General features: G+C 34.4%; 1 pseudogene; it reads right to left on the bottom strand.

Annotated features, from left to right (window-relative positions):
* Positions 1-18,049, bottom strand: part of LOC149564196 (aspartyl protease family protein 2-like) — a 54,536-nt pseudogene extending 36,487 nt beyond the window's left edge.
* Between the last annotated feature and the right edge of the window lie 336 nt (positions 18,050-18,385).

Here is an 18,385-nt window from a genome sequence, read left to right as displayed (position 1 = left end):
TTTGACTTAGGACTATATTTTCTCACCATTGATCTCCCAAAGCTATTAAGATTTATCTTCAAGGACCTAATGCTTTGATACCAATTGTTAGAAATAATAGTCCACAAAGATAACTGAGAGGGGGGTGAATCAGTTATCCAATAATTAAAACATGTGTCTTCTTTAAAACAAACTTAACTATTCAAATAAAGTGAATAGAAACCATATAAAGATGCACATAGAAAATTACACCTAATATGTTGACTAGGGAAACCCTTGATCAGAGGGAAAACCCTAGTGGGAATTATGCCCACAAGATGATGTACTAATATAAATATTCCTTGTTAGAGGATTGAACCTATAAGGAGTCTATTACAACATTTAGTACAATGAGTCCTTGTTAGGAGACTTTGAATCCCTATTAGGAGATTCCAATACTATTAGGAGTTGTGCCAACCCTATTAGGAGTTGTGGTATAATGTATGCAAGAAGAGCTCACAGCCCAAACATGCAATTTCAACTACAAGAAGAGCTCACTGCTCAACAAGTAATTTACTAGTGTCTTCTTTCTTCTATCCTTTCCTCTATCCTATCAACCAAACCAATCACTATCAAACCTTATAGACTAGGTCACATATCTTAGATCCAAATACCAAACCTTGGCAATGAAGTATCCTACACTTCTGCACTACTCTGCTCAACTTCGCATTCTACACTCTCTGCTACTTTCTGAACATTCACAATTCACATTCATCCATACCATGATAAAGGAAAATTTTCTTCCTTTATACCAAGTCCATAAAACAATTCCTAAGTTTTCTATTAGTCCTTCTCATTTAATTATTATAGGACCTCACTAAGAACACATTACACTTAGCAATAACCTTAATCTTCCACTTTGCAACTTTAATGACTTTTTGTACACACAATATTATGACAAGAAAGCTTAGCCACATCATCCTCAACATATCTTCTTCATTTCTTCAACCTCAATCCTCAAGATATTAGATTTACTAAGAGATATAACAAGTTTACTAGAACATGCCTCTGTAAACTTTATCTTAGAATAGACATCACCGAAACTTACATAACTTCTTCTAAACTTATCCTATCTGCTTCCAATGTTAACTGCATATACCAAATACTCCAAAGTCTCTCCCATAACCTCAGGTGGTTATCATGCTCAACTAGTCATTCATACCAACTTGATCTTTCTATTTTTCTTCTATTAGATACTACAAAAGACATCAAACATACTATGTTGACATCAATGAAAAACTCAATCATGAATGTAACATATCATTCAAACCAATCTTGCCAATCTTCCAATAGGTATTTTCTCACCCATCATGTATAGCATGCCTATCAAACTTCCATGGCCTACCCAACACCATATGGCATATTTCCATCGATATGATATTGCAAAGCACCTCATCCTAGTAGCTTCCAATCTTGAACTTCACTGAGCATTACTTAATGACCATGACCTTGTGGTCATCTTGCACCCAAGCAATATGATATGGATGCGGGTGTTTCTATCTCTTCAACTTCAACTTTTTGACCATCATTTCTAACACTAGATTGTCAGTACTTCCACCCTCAATGATCACATCACAACACTTATCTTCATATCTGCACCTTGTACAAAACAAATTCCTTTTATCAGGTTCATTCTCACCACTCAGGACTCTTCTATTAACTAGGTCTTCTCCTCTTTCAACATCTTTAGAATATGATGATCTAGCATCTTAATCAACATGTGTGAATCTAGGCTAGCCTTTTATTCTTTGATCGGTCCTTCCTTAGCACTGAGAATATTTGAATGCTCTATGCCCTTCTTCTCCATAGTGAAAATATTTCCCATGGAAGCCTCCTCTTTTAGATCCATTTCCTTTGACTCTTCCTCTCTGATCTCTAATGTTTTGATCACGAAAAATGAGTGGAATTATTTCCCATCTAGTTCTAACTACTACTTCTAGCCTCATCCTTGTTCTTCTAATCATCATTTTTCCCTCCATAAAATGATCCACCAAATCTTCTACCACGACCTCTACCACCATTTTTGTTATCAAACTTTTTTCTTAGCTTCTCCTCAACTCTTAACACAAACTAGTATGCCTCCTCAATACTGGTCATTCAAACTAGACTCAGCTCCTCTTGAATTCTTGGCCTTAACCCATTAAGATAACGGGCCACTTTCTCCTTATCAGCTTCTGCATGGTCAGTTCTAATGAGAATTTGGTAGAACTCTTTGGTATACTCTTGAATAGATTTTCATGCTTGCTTCAATCCTATCATTTTCTTCAATAGATCAAGTTCATAATCCACAGGAATGAACTATCACTTCATTTTAGCTACCATTTGATCCCATCTAGTGATTTTTTCCTTTCCTCTCTTATTTTGATCCAACTAGATCTCCTGCCACCAGATTTTTGCATGACCCTTTAGTTTGGCCTTCAAAAACTTGACCCTATCTGTATCTTCAATATCTTCATATTCAAAGTACTCTTCTAATTCATTGATCCAATTAATCAATTCCTCTAGGTTGAGATTTCCCAAAAATGTGGAAACACCAAACATAGGTCTTTTTCTAATACTAGAAATGGCCTTAAAAATCTTTGCCTCCTTTGTGTTAAGAACTTCCTCTACTGTGGCTTGATTCGCATTTCCTTATTCTTCTCTTTCATCCTCACTTTCATCATCGCTTATGGAAAGATTCATTCCTTTGTGCATTTGTTCTTGCAATGCTTACATTTTCCTCTTGAGGGTTCTAAAATCCTCAGGTGTTACACCTTTGACTCTTCCGCCATGCTCTCTTCATAAAGGCATTTTCATCTTACACTAAAACCCTAGTGCAAATTGCTTCACAATCAATGATCTATCTACATGCTCAGCCCATACCACATTCCTAGTGCAAAGTGCCTCGCAATTGATGATCTTTCCACACACTCAAGAACCTGGGTTTGATACCACTTGATGAAGGGTGCTCCCCTTAATACCATAAACACATAATAGAAACAAAGAAACAATAGCAATTGCAAGAACAAAGTATGGACTTCTTATTATCACCACAAATGTAGAATTATAGAATTCAGAATTACAATATGATAACCAACATGGGTGCCTTCGTTATAGTAATCTACCAGACAAAGCTGCAAACTATCACACAAAGTTGTCCTAGATAATGTTTAGGTCTTTCTTAAATAAGAAATTTTATTCCACCCGAGAAGGTTCTAGACACTCAAACTTAATAAGTAGGGCTGACAAACCCTAACAATACATATAGAGTCGGTCAAATACACTTTTGACATTTATTTTAGAAATTTTGGGTAGCCCAACTTTAGAAGACCATAACTCACAAATCATTATTCTGATTGGCTATTATAACCACTTTTTAGAAACCTCGGCTCTTGATCTATAGGCTTGGATTCGTGCAAGTGCCCATACATCAAGTTTTTGGGCCTCATTCAGGGCCTCTAAGACCTTTAAAACTAAGCATGAAGTTTTTATACCAAAATTATACACTAAAAATATCTAATAACTTCACAAATACATATAATTTGGCCATGAAGCTCCACTTAAAAATTGATATAACTAAAATGAGCCTTCACCTCTAACATTAGAACATTTTGAGCTTATATGACTAACTTACTAAGTAGCAAGCCTCCACGGACAACAATTCTTCGTTAATACAACCCTTATTGAAACAACTAAAAGGAAATATTTTTGGGTAATGCAAGATTTCTCTTACACCGAAGATTCTCCTACATCAAAAGGATTCAAGTATTACAAATTCAACACATCCAAGTGAAAGAATTCCAAGAACAATGAAGAATTTCTAAGGATAAAGAAGTGAAATTAAAATATAACCTACAAGAGAAAAAGGCATAAATATTTGTAAGGATGAGTTACATTGGATGACTAAGAATTCATTGGCTCTCATACTTTTGAATTTCCTCATTGGCCCACAAGGTAGTGTCTCATTAGCATTAGATGAACATTTAATATTTGTAACAACCCCTATTAGAGTTTTCTATGAGTTATCTAGGCCATTGATTTTGAATTGATTATGGTCATTTGTTGTAATTGAGGCTCTTATATAAAATCCACTCCTATCATTTGTAAAAGGAAGAGACTCATTGAAACTGTTTCTATAATACTGACAAGATTATTCTTAATTTATCATTGGTCTTCATGGTGCCCATTACTTGTATCATTTTAAACTATTGCATTATTTATACATTTCATCACTTAGAGTAGGATGTCATTTCATATTGGGTAGAAGTAGTTTAGTTGAATGGAAGCAATTGTGAATCAAACTTTGTGGAAATGGCATAATCCATACCACTAGCTATTTGTTCATTGTAAGGTTTCCTTGTTCGGTCAACTAGAAGTTTAATGAGCTCTACTTCAGTTATTACTTGCACATTGATATTAATCCATTGATGGTGTTAATGAAACAATGATAATTTGATAAACCTTACATCTACCTTAAGAGATTGCACTAGCTTAGTTGATGTTGATGACTAAACTAAGTGTAGAAGAGTTTGAAAGACATCCACAATCTCTTGCATTATAAGAGTAGAATAGTTTTCTAAACCCTTTATCCCTAATATATTTTTTGTTAGAAGAGGTTGAAATAGTTCATATCCATTGATTCAACAATAGAAGTCCCTAAGTGATACCCAACCTATCACATCATATTTAACTAAGTTTAGTCCATGATTAGAAGGAGCCTTAGGGTTCTCTTATTTGATCACACAATCCTTATATATTGTTTATCATATGTACTTCATTATTCAAGAGATAGTTGAAGATTCATTATTTCATTTAGAATACTAAATATTTGATTATGTGTGTTATAATACCATAAAACTTACATTAACTCTCTACCTTCATCTGTCCCTCTACTCATTCTCTTTATTTATATTTTGATCCCTCTCCCTCTCTATATATCTCCCTCTCTTATCACTACATCTCTACCTACATCTCTTCCTCCTCAACCCCCTCCCTCATTTTCCTATCTATAGATATCCCTCCTTAATTTTCTTGCACCTCTTTATCTATCTCTATTTTTATGACTATTTCCCTTTCCATACACAAATTTGGTCTAGAAATTGACCTTATATACTATTGAATTTGATGAAAGATCAACCTTGCAACTCCCAAGAATTACCTACATACAAATACCTATCATAGAAAGAGAGAAACAAAAGCTATGGAAGCTAAATTCCCAGATCCACAAATGAGACATTCTTGATGGGAAAAAAAGAGAGATCTCTATTATCAAAAGTGAATGAATAATTACAAAGAGATCAATTCTTATAAAATAAATCAAAACCCTTAAAGGTAAAACCTAGGTTGCATGATAATAATTAATAAAAGAATTAATTATTGTATACCCAAAGTTTAGCTTAAGTAAACTAGAAATAATAACTTAATGATTAAATCAATATGATTTAATTAATAAGAATAAAATTTATTAATCCAATACCCACCCCACCCCCCCCCCCCCCCCCCAATAAGATAAACTTAGGGGTTAGCTACAAACCTAGAAACTACTACTGAAAGTAAAATTGGGTCCTAGCAACAAGGCCTGATGAGGTACCAAGCACAATGAAATCTCTAAAAAATAGGAGAAATAGAGGAAACCACATGGGGAAAACCCTACTCCAAAAAAAGATCGAAATAATGTTGAAAAGAACTAGTGAAGGACTGAAGAAGTCTCCAAACTAGGGAATGTCCTAGAACATAGGAACAAAATATGATCATGAAGAACATCACGAAAGCATGAACCTATAAACACTGTCAAACTATTGATCTAAAGAACTTCTGCTATATAGAACATGACCAAGTAGAGAAGACTAAGTCTGAAGAGCTGATCAATCAAAGATGGAAGATATCTTCATGACCTTCAAAAATGGTAATGAAAGAATATCTACATGGTAAATGATCCATCTCACTGAAATGCATAGGTATCTAGCCACTACAACCGCCTAGTACATAGGGTCAACTACTAAATACATAGCATACTCCATTTAACCAAGAAAGAAATAGAATTGACATAACCCCCTATAATTCTAAGAGGTAAGACATGAACACTAAAACTTAATGCAATATCTTTGGCAAAAAGAAGAACCAAGAACATCGAGAGTGCAAAAGAATTATAAACACCTATAATGGCACGTGTCATCAACACATCATGAGGCTAATGTCGTAGAAGGAGCACTCACTTAACATAGGAATATGGTGAATATAGCGAACATGAAACCCCATAGGGAACTTTGTAATGTAGTGTGAGTACAACAAAACATAAAGATGTGCAAGATCTCAAAATGCAATAGAGTGGCACTTTATCTCAGTGTGTTTGCAAAAATACTACAAAAAGATGTCAACCAAAATCAAAAGAGACATGAGCTTGATAAAAGAGATAGTAGAACCCATGAGAAATTATCTAAAGCAACAAAATCGATCCCCAAACTTGAAATAGCCAATATATCCACCAGAGTACAAAAAACAAAAAACTAAACAGGATGTTCCTAGAGCAGAATCTAAAAAATAGAATGTCTCAAGATATGTCTCTTGAAGTGCAAAATAGAATCTTTGACTTTGACTACATATAGTAGCAACCAAATAGTAATAAAAGTCAAATTGAAATGTACCATCATGATAGGTTCGAAATTAGGTTTCCGACGATATCTTGTTTGTGAAAAATAGACTCTAGATGAGCAAGTTATGACCAAATAACCACAAGCAGGTCAAAAAAGATTCAAAAGAGAAAGTAGAGGTGAATTGTCATGTCCCCTTTTCAAATAATTAAAAATAATAATCTTTGCTAAGGCAGGCAGGCCCAAAAATTTGAAGTTTCAGCAAAAGGGGATAATCTTTGGAAGCGAATGGACTAATAAATAAAAATTATTATTAAAATATGTTTTATTAACCCCTCTTGGACGTGAGTTAGGGTTATGCCCTCTTTTAAGGGGTTTGGAGGCATTTTGGGCTCATTCCAGAACTTGATTTTGCTCATTTCTTTGTTATTCTTCAGAGGCTGCCAAACCTATGGAGAAGGAGACCCAAGAATGGGAGTTTGCAGGTTTCCAGGGAGACCCAAGAATGGGAGTTTTTAGGTTTCTAGGAAGGCTAAGGATGGGAGTTTGAAGTCATTCCATGGGCATGCTCATGCAGAGTTTTCCTTTGTGTTGAACAGTGCAGATTTGTGAATTTTCGGGTGTGTTTTTTGTAAGAGTTTGGTGTTTCCAGTTGAGTATTTCATATCAGTTTGGGTTGTTGCTGTATATCAGACTTTTAAATGTTGAAATAGAGCTGAATATATGTATTTGGATGTGATTATACTTCTGTGATATATTATTAAGTTTTTGTGGTGATTTCGGGCTATTTTGTGCTATTTTCGGGAGCCCGATGAGCATTGTTTTTGTCCATTGTTTGGGAGCTATTGTGTGCATGTTATACAGATCTAGAAATATCATTTTATAGGCTGTTATGCTACTCAAATTTCTATAAAATTTTTCACTTTCAGATTTATTAATAATATGTGAAGCTGTGAAGTTTTTGGCACTATTTCTGGCATACCCGATTTGGGGTTTATTGAGAAATTGGTGGATCTTTGAAAGATTGGTTGTTTGATCTTAAAGATCTGATTAGAGGTTGGAAATATCATACAAAACCAGTAAAGGGACATTTCAGTGGTATCAGAGCCATGATCTTGCCAGCCTGAGGGTTTGTAGAAGTTTGCATGTCAGTTTTGACAACTACCCAGATCTTGCATGTCAGTTTTGACAACTACCCAGATCTTGCATGTCAGTTTTGACAACTACCCAGATCTTACATGTTAGTTTTGACACTATCCAGATCTTGCATGTCAGTTTTGACAACTACCCAAATCTTGCATGTCAGTTTTGACAACTACCCAGATCTTGCATGTCAGTTTTGACAACTACCCAGATCTTGCATGTCAGTTTTGATAACTACCCAAATCTTGCATGTCATAATTTATGGTTGCATGTTGCTTCCAATTAGTTGGATGTCAAAATTTATGGTTGCATTCTACTTCTAATCATTTGCGTGTTAGTTCTTGGTGAATTTGGTGGTTGCATGTTGCTTCTAATCAGCTGCATGTCAAAATTTATGGTTGCATTCAACTAAGTGAAAGAGAAAAGAGATATTTACAGCGAGAAAAGAATAAAGAAATTTTGATCAAACCTCTAGTTGAAAGTAAAAGTATAAAATCCAAGGAAGGAAAAATTATGGCTAATCTAGATGAGATGGCAAAGAAATTCTTCCAAGACATCCAAAATACTCAGAAGCAAATAGTGGATAGTTTGGCAGAAACTAGAGAGGCTTTGCGAATATTGACAAAAAAATTGCAAAGAGTTGCATCTATTAATGAGAAAGGGAGCACTTCAGAGGAGTCAAGAAATCTGAAACTCACACCCTCTCAATCAACAAAAACTATTTTTCTGCATGCAGATGAGCCACCAGTGCCAAATCCAGCCCTTAATCCCATGGAAGAGGTTACAGGTAACTTGATTGCATTAAGAGCTACTTACAATGGTTTAGATGATGACTTTCACAGTTTAGTTCTTTTTAGAGAATATCTGGATATGATGAACACTTTGATGCCCAAGAAAGAGTACAAAAGGGAGCATGACATAAGTGGAAGAGAGCTCAAAAATAAAATAAGCAAGTTTATAGCACCTACTTTTGATGGAACAAATAAAATTTCAGCTAGAGCATGGCTACAAAAATTACAGACCTTCTTCACACTTAATCCCATGAAGGAGAGTGATGTTGTTCAAATTACAAGTCTACACTTGGAAGATGCAGCCTATGATTGGTGGTATCATGGAATGACTACTCAAGGTCATGATCAGGTAACTACACTTGATGATTTTAGTCAAATAGTGATAGATAGATTTGACCTCAAGGATGATGATTATGAGGATGTTATTGTGCATGATGGTGAGATACCTGTTAGAGATGAGCAGACATTGAGCATTCATGACTTTTCTGAGAGAGAGTACCAGGCACAGTTAGATGCTTTGTCACATGAGGTTGAGGCTAGTAGTACTTCACATGATTTATCCCGCTAGCTGAAGGTGAGTGAAGACAGTATTGTGACTACATTATCTCATCATGACAGGTATGTGGAGTTAGTTGGTATTGGTCATATTACTCAAGTGAGGATTTTGCTTGAGTTACTTGCTAATTCTAGTTTACAAATATGGACTCGAGATTGTTATATTGGCATTTGGGATTCAGTTGACTGGAGATCTTTAACACATTTTGGTAGCAGTGTTTGTTTGGGTGCTATCATGGATTTGATTAGTAGATTGCATGGTGTTGTCTTTTCTTGTGTTAGCAGCTTGTCTGATGTTGGTATTAGTTTTTATACACTGGTGTTGGGCTTTGTTCATATATCTAGTCGACCTGACTTGCTGGAATGTGTTGATGATCTTTCATATTTGGCAGTGTGTATAGATGAGTCCCAGGATCATATTGGCATTGATGACATCCAGGAGGATGCAGTGGGCAATTTTGAAGACTTAGTTTCCTTGGGTACAAAGGAGTTAGACAGCACTACTATAGTTTTTGATACTCCGTTTGTTGATATGAGCTTTAGAGTTGATTCACATGATATGGATGGTAATAATATAGAGACTAGTAACTTTGAGGATACTCCTTAATAAAGTGCATCAGAGGAGGTTTGTAGGAGACAGTCAAGCTAGTGCCATCATGTGTCTAATCAATTGAGAGTTAGTGAGCGAGACATTGCTATCGCTTGCCAACATTTTGATGTTGCTCATCAATTGTTAGCAGTTTATGGATGGGGTTCTCCTACTAGTGATGAGCAGGGAGGCAGTTATCTTTCCTTGACAGAGTTCCACTCTTTATGGGAGGCTATCCAGATTCTGAGACATGATTATATGTAGTTGGTAGCCGATAGAGATTATCTTATGGAGTGGGGTAGTATAGCATATGATGCATTGTTGCCCAAGGAAGATGAGGTGAGTGAGCTTACTCAGCAGCTTGAGGTGACTTCTAAGATTCTTGAGAGTACACAGTTGGCTTTCAAGGAGTCACAGTTTCATTTGGCTAAGGTGTCCATGGAGTTAGAGCAACTACAGTCTTTACCAGATTCTATATAGTCACAAGCTATGGTGTCTGGTGATCCAAGGATGTCCATGGTCGAGATTGTTAAAGATAGTGGAGATGGGAATGCATCCATCCTTGATACTAACATTGGCACATCGGTTTTGTCCCCACTAGAGTTAGGTTTAGTTGAGTTGGGTGTTGCAACAGATTGTTGTGGTATGCCTGACATGGTGGTGACCTCTAGTACTAATGGCACAAAGACTAGAGATGATGTATCAAAGACCATGTGTGATGTTGGTGAGCCGACAGTTGGCATGGTTCCTGCTAGTAATACTACTCCCTTGCTGATGTCTTCAGAGGTAGCAGTCAATTCCAACTTGGTTAGTGATCAATTGCAGTTAGTTACATCTGGATTGCAGTCTGAGCCACTGACTGAGATTGGCGCATTCTATTGACATTACATTGTGAGGTATGCTCATCAATTCACCTTTGATGACCATGTTGATGAGATGATGATACAGAGATGTACTTTGGTTCCTAGTGCTTATCATCAGTTATGGGATAGTTTGATGCCTCGAGATGAGAGTTGTGATGGGCACGACATGGCGATAGGTCCTGCAATTGACAGCTTGATAATACATGACTTAGAGCAGGAGTTTTGGAGTGATGCTTCAGTAGGTGTTGTTATTGATTCTACTCCTTTGGCTATGACATCTCTTGACTTAGCTGGTGATCAGTCACAGTGGGTTGTATCACTTGTTAATGGTGAGTTGTTGACTGAGGTTGGTTTTTTTTATCAACATTATATTGCAGGGTATGTACATCAGTTAGCATTTGATCCTTGTGCTGAGGAGTTGATGGTAGACAAACTTGGTTTGGGTTCCATTTCTTGCGATTTATCTTGTGATGGCTTTTCACCATCAAGGGTGCATGGGAGTTATGGTTATGAGATAGTGGCCAGTGATTTGCAGAGTTGTGTTGACTACAGGAGTTGTACAGTGTGTGGATTCTCCATACTTGGTATAGTTTCATGTGAGGGCATTCACCATTGTTATAGAGTTGGATTGTACATTCCATATAGGCCAGTGGGATGCGTTGATGGTACTTACTATGTTGGCAGTTTGATTTTTCCACTTTACTTGAGTTCTAATGTTCTAAGAGTTTGTGTATCGTGGGTTCCTGACTGTGGCAGTGGTGATTTTGGAGTTTGGTTGAGCTATAATTGTCAGTTTGATTATGGATTCCTCTTGTTCATATTGTTGAGGATATTGCAGGGGCCTGTGTTAATTGGCAGTAGTATAGTTCATGACTACATTTGGGATCCATGTGGATTGATTGGTTTATTGTTCAGCCATTGCTTGAGGACAAGCAATATTTGGTAGGGGAGAAATTTTCATGTCCCCTTTTCAAATAATTAAAAATAATAATCTTTGCTAAGGCAGGCAGGCCCAAAAAGGTGAAGTTTCAGCAAAAGGGGATAATCTTTGGAAGCGAATGGACTAATAAATGAAAATTATTATTAAAATATGTTTTATTAACCCCTCTTGGACGTGAGTTAGGGTTATGCCCTCTTTTAAGGGGTTTGGAAGCATTTTGGGCTCATTCTAGAACTTGATTTTGCTCATTTCTTTGTTATTCTTTAGAGGCTGCCAAACCTGTGGAGAAGGAGACCCAAGAACGGGAGTTTGCAGGTTTCCAGAGAGACCCAAGAATGGGAGCTTGCAGGTTTCTAGGAAGGCTAAGGATGGGAGTTTGAATCCATTCCATGTGCATGCTCATGCAGAGTTTGCCTTTGTGCTGAATAGTGCAGATTTGTGAATTTTCAGGTGTGTTTTTTGTAAGAGTTTGGTGTTTCCAGTTGAGTATTTCATATCAGTTTGGGTTGCTGCTGTATATAAGAATTTTAAATGTTGAAATAGAGCTGAATATATGTATTTGGATGTGATTATACTTCTGTGATTTATTATTAAGTTTTTGTGGTGATTCTGGGCTATTTTGTGCTATTTTCGGGAGCCCGATGAGCATTGTTTTTGTCCATTGTTTGGGAGCTATTCTGTGCATGTTATACAGATCTAGAAATATCATTTTATAGGCTTTTATGCTGCTCAAATTTTTCTAAAAATGTCCACTTTCAGATTTATTAATAATATGTGAAGCTATGAAGTTTTTGACACTATTTCCGGCATACCCGATTTGGGGTTTATTGAGAAATTGGTGGATCTTTGAAAGATTGGTTGTTTGATCTTAAACATCTGATTAGAGGTTGGAAATATCATACAAAACAATTAAAGGGACATTTCATGGATTGCATCAGTTTTTGTGCCAACATACACTAATTTTCATAACAAAATACCCCAATTTCCGTGCCACAAATCTCAATTTATGTCCAAAAATCTCAATTTGCACAAAAAAGCTTGATTTGAATACAAAAAAAATCTCAATTTGCATACCAAAACATCTTGATTTGCATACCAAAAATATATTGATTTGCGTGCCAAAAATTCCTAGTTTTTACACTAAAAAATCTTAATTTCCATGCAAAAAACTAGAATTTTTGAGAGAAAAAAAATCTCGATTTTCATGCCAAAAAACCTCAAATTTTTAGCAAAAAATTTTGAAAATCACAAAATTGTCATGTCAGGAAATGTGCCCAATCTAGGAGCAATATATTTTTGCCTCAAATTCCAAATGTGTCCAAATTGGACAAATTTTATATGAAAATAAGGGTTCTTGGGTACGCCGAGCTCAACATTGAGGTTTGTTTGGGCTCAAAGGGCACCAAAAAAAGGTGACCCCCCAAATCCAATATAAAAAACCTTTGAAAAATGGAACCCTCTAAAAGAAAAAATACAGATTTGAAAGCCAAGCCAAACCTCTCATAAATAGAATAGGGGCATGAAGATTTGGAGTTCTGATACCATGTTGAAGTTGATGAAAGATCAACCTCGCACCTCCTAAGAATCACCTACATGAAAACACCTATCACAGAAAGAGGGAAGCAAAAGCTATGGAAGCTGGAATTCCCAAATCCACAGATGAGACATTCTTGATGAGCAAAACGAGAAATTGTTGTTATCAAAAGTGAATGAATAATTACAAAGAGATCAATCCTTATAAAGGAGATCAAAACTCTAAAAGATAAAGCCTAGGTTGCATGATAATAATTAATAAAAGAATTAATTATTATATACCCAAAGTTTAGCTTAAGTAAACTAGAGATAATAAGTGACCTAATAATTAATTCAATATGATTTAATTAATAAGAAAAAACTTTATTACTCTAACATATACTACATAATATGCAAAAGAACATATATTTTTCCCTAATTTTCCTTCCACAAGTCTTCACCATAAAACTAATTTCTAGTTATCCCATATGCTATTATATGTTGGAAACCATCAAAATCATCATTGTTATATGTTGGCATCTTTCCAACTTCTGATGACCTTTTAATTTTGGGTGTCACAACAATTTAAAATGTGTTTGGAAAAGTGGCAACAATTTAAAAATGTGTTGTGGAAAAGTCATTTATCAATCATCTATTTGAGGTAGAGATCAATGGTAGGAAGAATAAGATGGATCAATCCCTACATTTTATGAATTTTATTTTCATTCAAGGAGCAATTAGGTTTTCTACTAATGGAGAACACCATAGAGGTTTTACATATGACAGTTGGGGCTAGGAAAGAACCAAGTTCAAATATTATTGAAAAGGTTAGCCCTTTATTATGTTTCTCCACTTACTAGCTAGAGGGATTTTCAACACTGGTGGAGATGGGTGGAAGATGCAGCATTGAGTTGCAAGCTACAAGAGAAACTCAATTTGATAGGTTAGACAAGTATAAGCATATTTTTTCAAACAAAATATTTATCTTTGAAAAAGAAATAAAACAGTAAGTTTGTTTAATCAACCACATATCCCTTGTCCTTTATGTAAATCATTTTATAGTAATATTATTGTATTATTATAATTGTAGCTACAATGTTTATCTCTAATACTCTATTAGAGATATTGTTTAATTTTTCTCTTCCTCAAATCAATAGAATCATTAATGCTTAGATTTCTTTTATTACTTCAAAATAAATGATGAAGTTTTTCAAGACATTTCTTCTTGGAATGTTTGCATTGATTTCAAAATATTCTACTATACTAGCAATATTTTTAATAATAATTTTCTATATGGAATAATGAAACCCTTGACTTAGTCAAGGAATAACTTAAAAATGTTGACTTTATTTCATTAATATGCTTTTATTATTTTTTAGTTAAAATATTTATTATTTTTCAATTCAGTAGAAAAAATATCATTTCATATTAAAAATTCTTCCAAAAACGTTACCTATTCTCCATAATTTTCATTGAAGTATGTAATTTTTTTATAATGAGCATTTTAAATTTTATTTTATATCTATTAGAGTATTTCTTTTGAGAAAAAAGTTATTTTTTAGCAATAGAAGTGATTTTTAGATTATAATATAAAAATTAGTAAAAAAAATTGTATCATTTTTTTCACATTTTGATCAATATAATGAGTATTGCCCATTTGTTTCTATGTGATAAGGAGATGATTTTTGGATTTAACTATATCTTTGATTTCGTTATCATTTTGCTAGATCACATTCGATGACCTATTAAGAGATAAAATTCAATATTTTATTTGATAAAAACTTTATGAAATGTATGATAGGGAGAAGATATTTAGTAGAATAGACTAAGAAAATTTTATATCTTGTTTTATCTCAATTAATTGAACTAAGTTTATTTAACAATTAATAAAATCTATCAAAGTTGCACTTTCTAATAATGAGTTTGTAATAGTGAAATTTGTTGTGATGTGGAGCCTAATCAGACTCAGAGGTTTATTTGACACAGTTTCCCTCCCCCCAGATTATTTATAAGAGGATTTGGGGGCAACACCCCCAAGATAGGGTCTTGGGGTAGTGCCCCAAGTGTGCTCCCTATCGCAGTATAGGTTGGGATCGAGGGGGAACACCCCCACATGGGGATTTTCAGGGGTAGCGGTCCCAAAGCCAAAAATGACTCTACTATTGTAAAAGGTGTTGGTTGTTGTTTTTTTATTAGATGACTTATTCTAGCCCTAATTTTGTAAGCAGCAAAGTCTTGTATAAATGGCTTAGGGTTAGGGATTTCACAATGTATGATGATATTGTAGCTTCGTGCGTCAGTATTGAGTTATAAGGGATTGCGGATTGTAATCACTGGATAATAATATTGGACTTGTTGTTGGTGGATGTAGCCCAAGGATTGGGTGAACCATGTTAAATCCTTGTGTCTTGTGTTCTCTTCTGTGTGATTTATTATTTTCTGATATTAGGTATACTTGCATGTAACTCTTATTTATGTTTGTGGTTAATCCTAACAAAATTTACATGTACTCATGTTATTTTTCATTTAGTTTGATGTCTATCTAAGAAAGGTAAAATAATAAAATTAAGTTTGATTTTTTTGACTTGATTGAACTTCACATTGATATTTTAAAAAAATAAAATTTATTTATAATTAGTAAGTATAGGAGAAAGCAATTGAATACTACATTAGAAACTAAACAATATAGTCCTTTATTTTGATTCTTGTAGTGTCCTCAACTAATTCTTCAAGTAATTAGGTTTTTCTTTTAATTCTCTTAACCACATAAAAAAAACACCACCTAAGACCAATTCAAAGAAAAACTTTTCATTTCTATAAAAGGTGTTAAGTGGTGATTTATAGATGAGTGTACCATTTTTATCATGGTGGATAAGAGTTTCATGGGTGTTATTTATAGAATATAGAAATTATGTAATTGAAATAAAAAAGAAATTGTTGAATAAAGAAGTAAAGAAAGAAAAACAATAATAAGTTGTAAAGAAGATAGGTGCGAAGAATTAATTTAAATTTGCAATGACAATAATATTTTTTATTTTTATTATTTTTTTTTATTTTAAAAATTTATCAATAAACGGCAAAAGCCTTAATTTTATTTATTAATATAAGTTTTTACATATCCACCGTTCAAATGGGCACTGGTAGGAAGGAACGGGGAAGAAAACCTCCAGTCTTGCCCGGGACAATGTCCTTTATTTTACATATATCTTAGGGGCATACCCAAAAATTACATCATGTTTTAATATCACTTTTACAATTACCACTTTGAATCATTTATCATACAATTTACAAATATGGTATTTTCCAATGGATCTCATGGGCCTCTGTTATAAAATGACGAGTACCAAGAAGATTATTTTGACAATTGTTGCTTAACTTGCTTTTAACCTGTTTGCTTCAACACAAAACCAGACAAGAGATACTTCCATAAAGAAGGAATTAGTATTGTTAGATCTCAATATAAAGTTTTGGGTTAATACCTCATGATAATATCATAATCCTTCGATTTTGGAACATTTAATATTTATTATTTTTGTATGAATTATTTAATCCTTCATGCTCCGTATTAAGATCCATTTGATGTCACTAGATCAGAGAAAAAGATAACAATTTATAGTGGAGATTTGTAATAACTTCACATCCTATATTTTAGCATAACATCCATTTATCTATGTTGACACTCATATATACATGCTTACTTACTGACATATATATATCAATGCCCCACATATAATTGCATGTGTTCCTCTTTTCTAGACTACATAGTTATTACCAAACCCTTACCATTCTGTTATCCATTCAAAACTATATCAAGTAATGACTAAGTGCTGAAAAAGGCCTATATGGTAATAACAAATGAAGATACAAAAGGGCTATTATAAGTTGTGAGTGAATTTTCACATATATAGCATCATTGTCCGCATAGAAACCTTTCAGCAATCAGTAGTAGCATGAGAGTAAAAATAGGAAGTGAAAGAAAAAAACTTATACCAGAAACAAGATGATTAATAGCTTGATCAATTTATGCCTCAATGGTTCAAATTAAAACTTAAGATTAGTCAATTAATCATGTTGTGTTATATCTATCCCATAAGATTGTTTTACTATAATATGGGGCAGAGAAGGATGCCACAAAATAGAGGATTTACTATGAGTTTATCAGCTCTCACATATGTTGTTAACCTATACATATTTATCCATATACATATATTTAACCCTATTTCCAACAACCTAAGTTCTACAAAGTTTCAATGAGTTGTTGGTTAAGGAAAATCTTCTACATTTTAATCAAAACTTTCTCTTATCTAACCTGTTTTGAGAGATTCAAAATGAGAGCACACAGAATTACTCTACTTCTACAGCTTTCTCCTTAAACACATGATAATTTTTGAGATATCCATTGAATCTTTTGACGGGAAATTGGGGGGAAACACATAAGCTGTTCTGGCTTTACTGGATTTGTCCAAATTGGGAGTGCAGAAGGAAAGTGAAGGAAGATTATCAAGATCTAAACCCGGATCTATGTAAGCTTTGGTAGATTTGAGATAATTAAGAAGCCATTCCTGGCTATTATCTTCAAGGATTCCTCTCCATCGCAACAGAAAGTGGATGCTTGTCTCCATGTTTTCCCATTCCTTGTTGAAGGTGGGAGGGTCATGTATAAGGATAACAGGGTGAGTGGGGTGTAAATTGGTATCAAGAATTCTAGGAGGTAAGGCCATGTAAAGTTCAGGAAGAGGAATGCGATTTTTGTTATCGATACTCATTATTGCCTCTTCCAATCCTATTAGCCATACAGGATTGAAACTATTGTAACAGAGGCGAATAGTATCCCATTTATCAATTTTTGCCCTTATCATGCAACCTATGAATGATCCTATAATATCATTGTTTGTTCTCCATGTGTATTCATACCTGAAAATGCTTTCACCAATTCCCCTGCTAATCGCAATTCTTGTCATGTCATCAACTGGATTAAGGATCTGAGTCCATCGTTCTGGTGTAATATTCCCCCTAAATGCCATAGTTCGATTTTCATTTGCATGATACAAGCTAATGAACGCTTCCATAGTTCCAGCTGAGGTGAGGTAGAGAGAAACTGGGGATGCAGATTAAGCTTAGTATAAAGGCTGAAGGTTCTAGAGAATTTGAGGAGCTTCTAGAGGTTCTAGAAAGTTCCTTTCAAGTTTCCTAAAAGTTCAAAAACCTAATTTTGATCTATTTATTAAGAGGTTTGAAAAATTCAAAGTTATTCGTAGGGTTAAATTCAAAATCTTATACCAAACTTTAATCTTGAATTTATTTGTTCTGAAAACAATATGTTATCCCTTCCATTTCAAGTTAATATTCGACTGCTTGAGGACTAATCTATGGTTTTAGCCTTTTACCATGAGGGCTGTGAGGAT

The sequence above is a fragment of the Cupressus sempervirens genome, chromosome 4, assembly GCF_028749045.1.
Source record: "Cupressus sempervirens isolate cs-2001-9-10 chromosome 4, ASM2874904v1, whole genome shotgun sequence".
Taxonomy (NCBI): Eukaryota; Viridiplantae; Streptophyta; class Pinopsida; order Cupressales; family Cupressaceae; genus Cupressus; species Cupressus sempervirens.
This window is presented reverse-complemented; position numbering and strand designations above follow the sequence as displayed.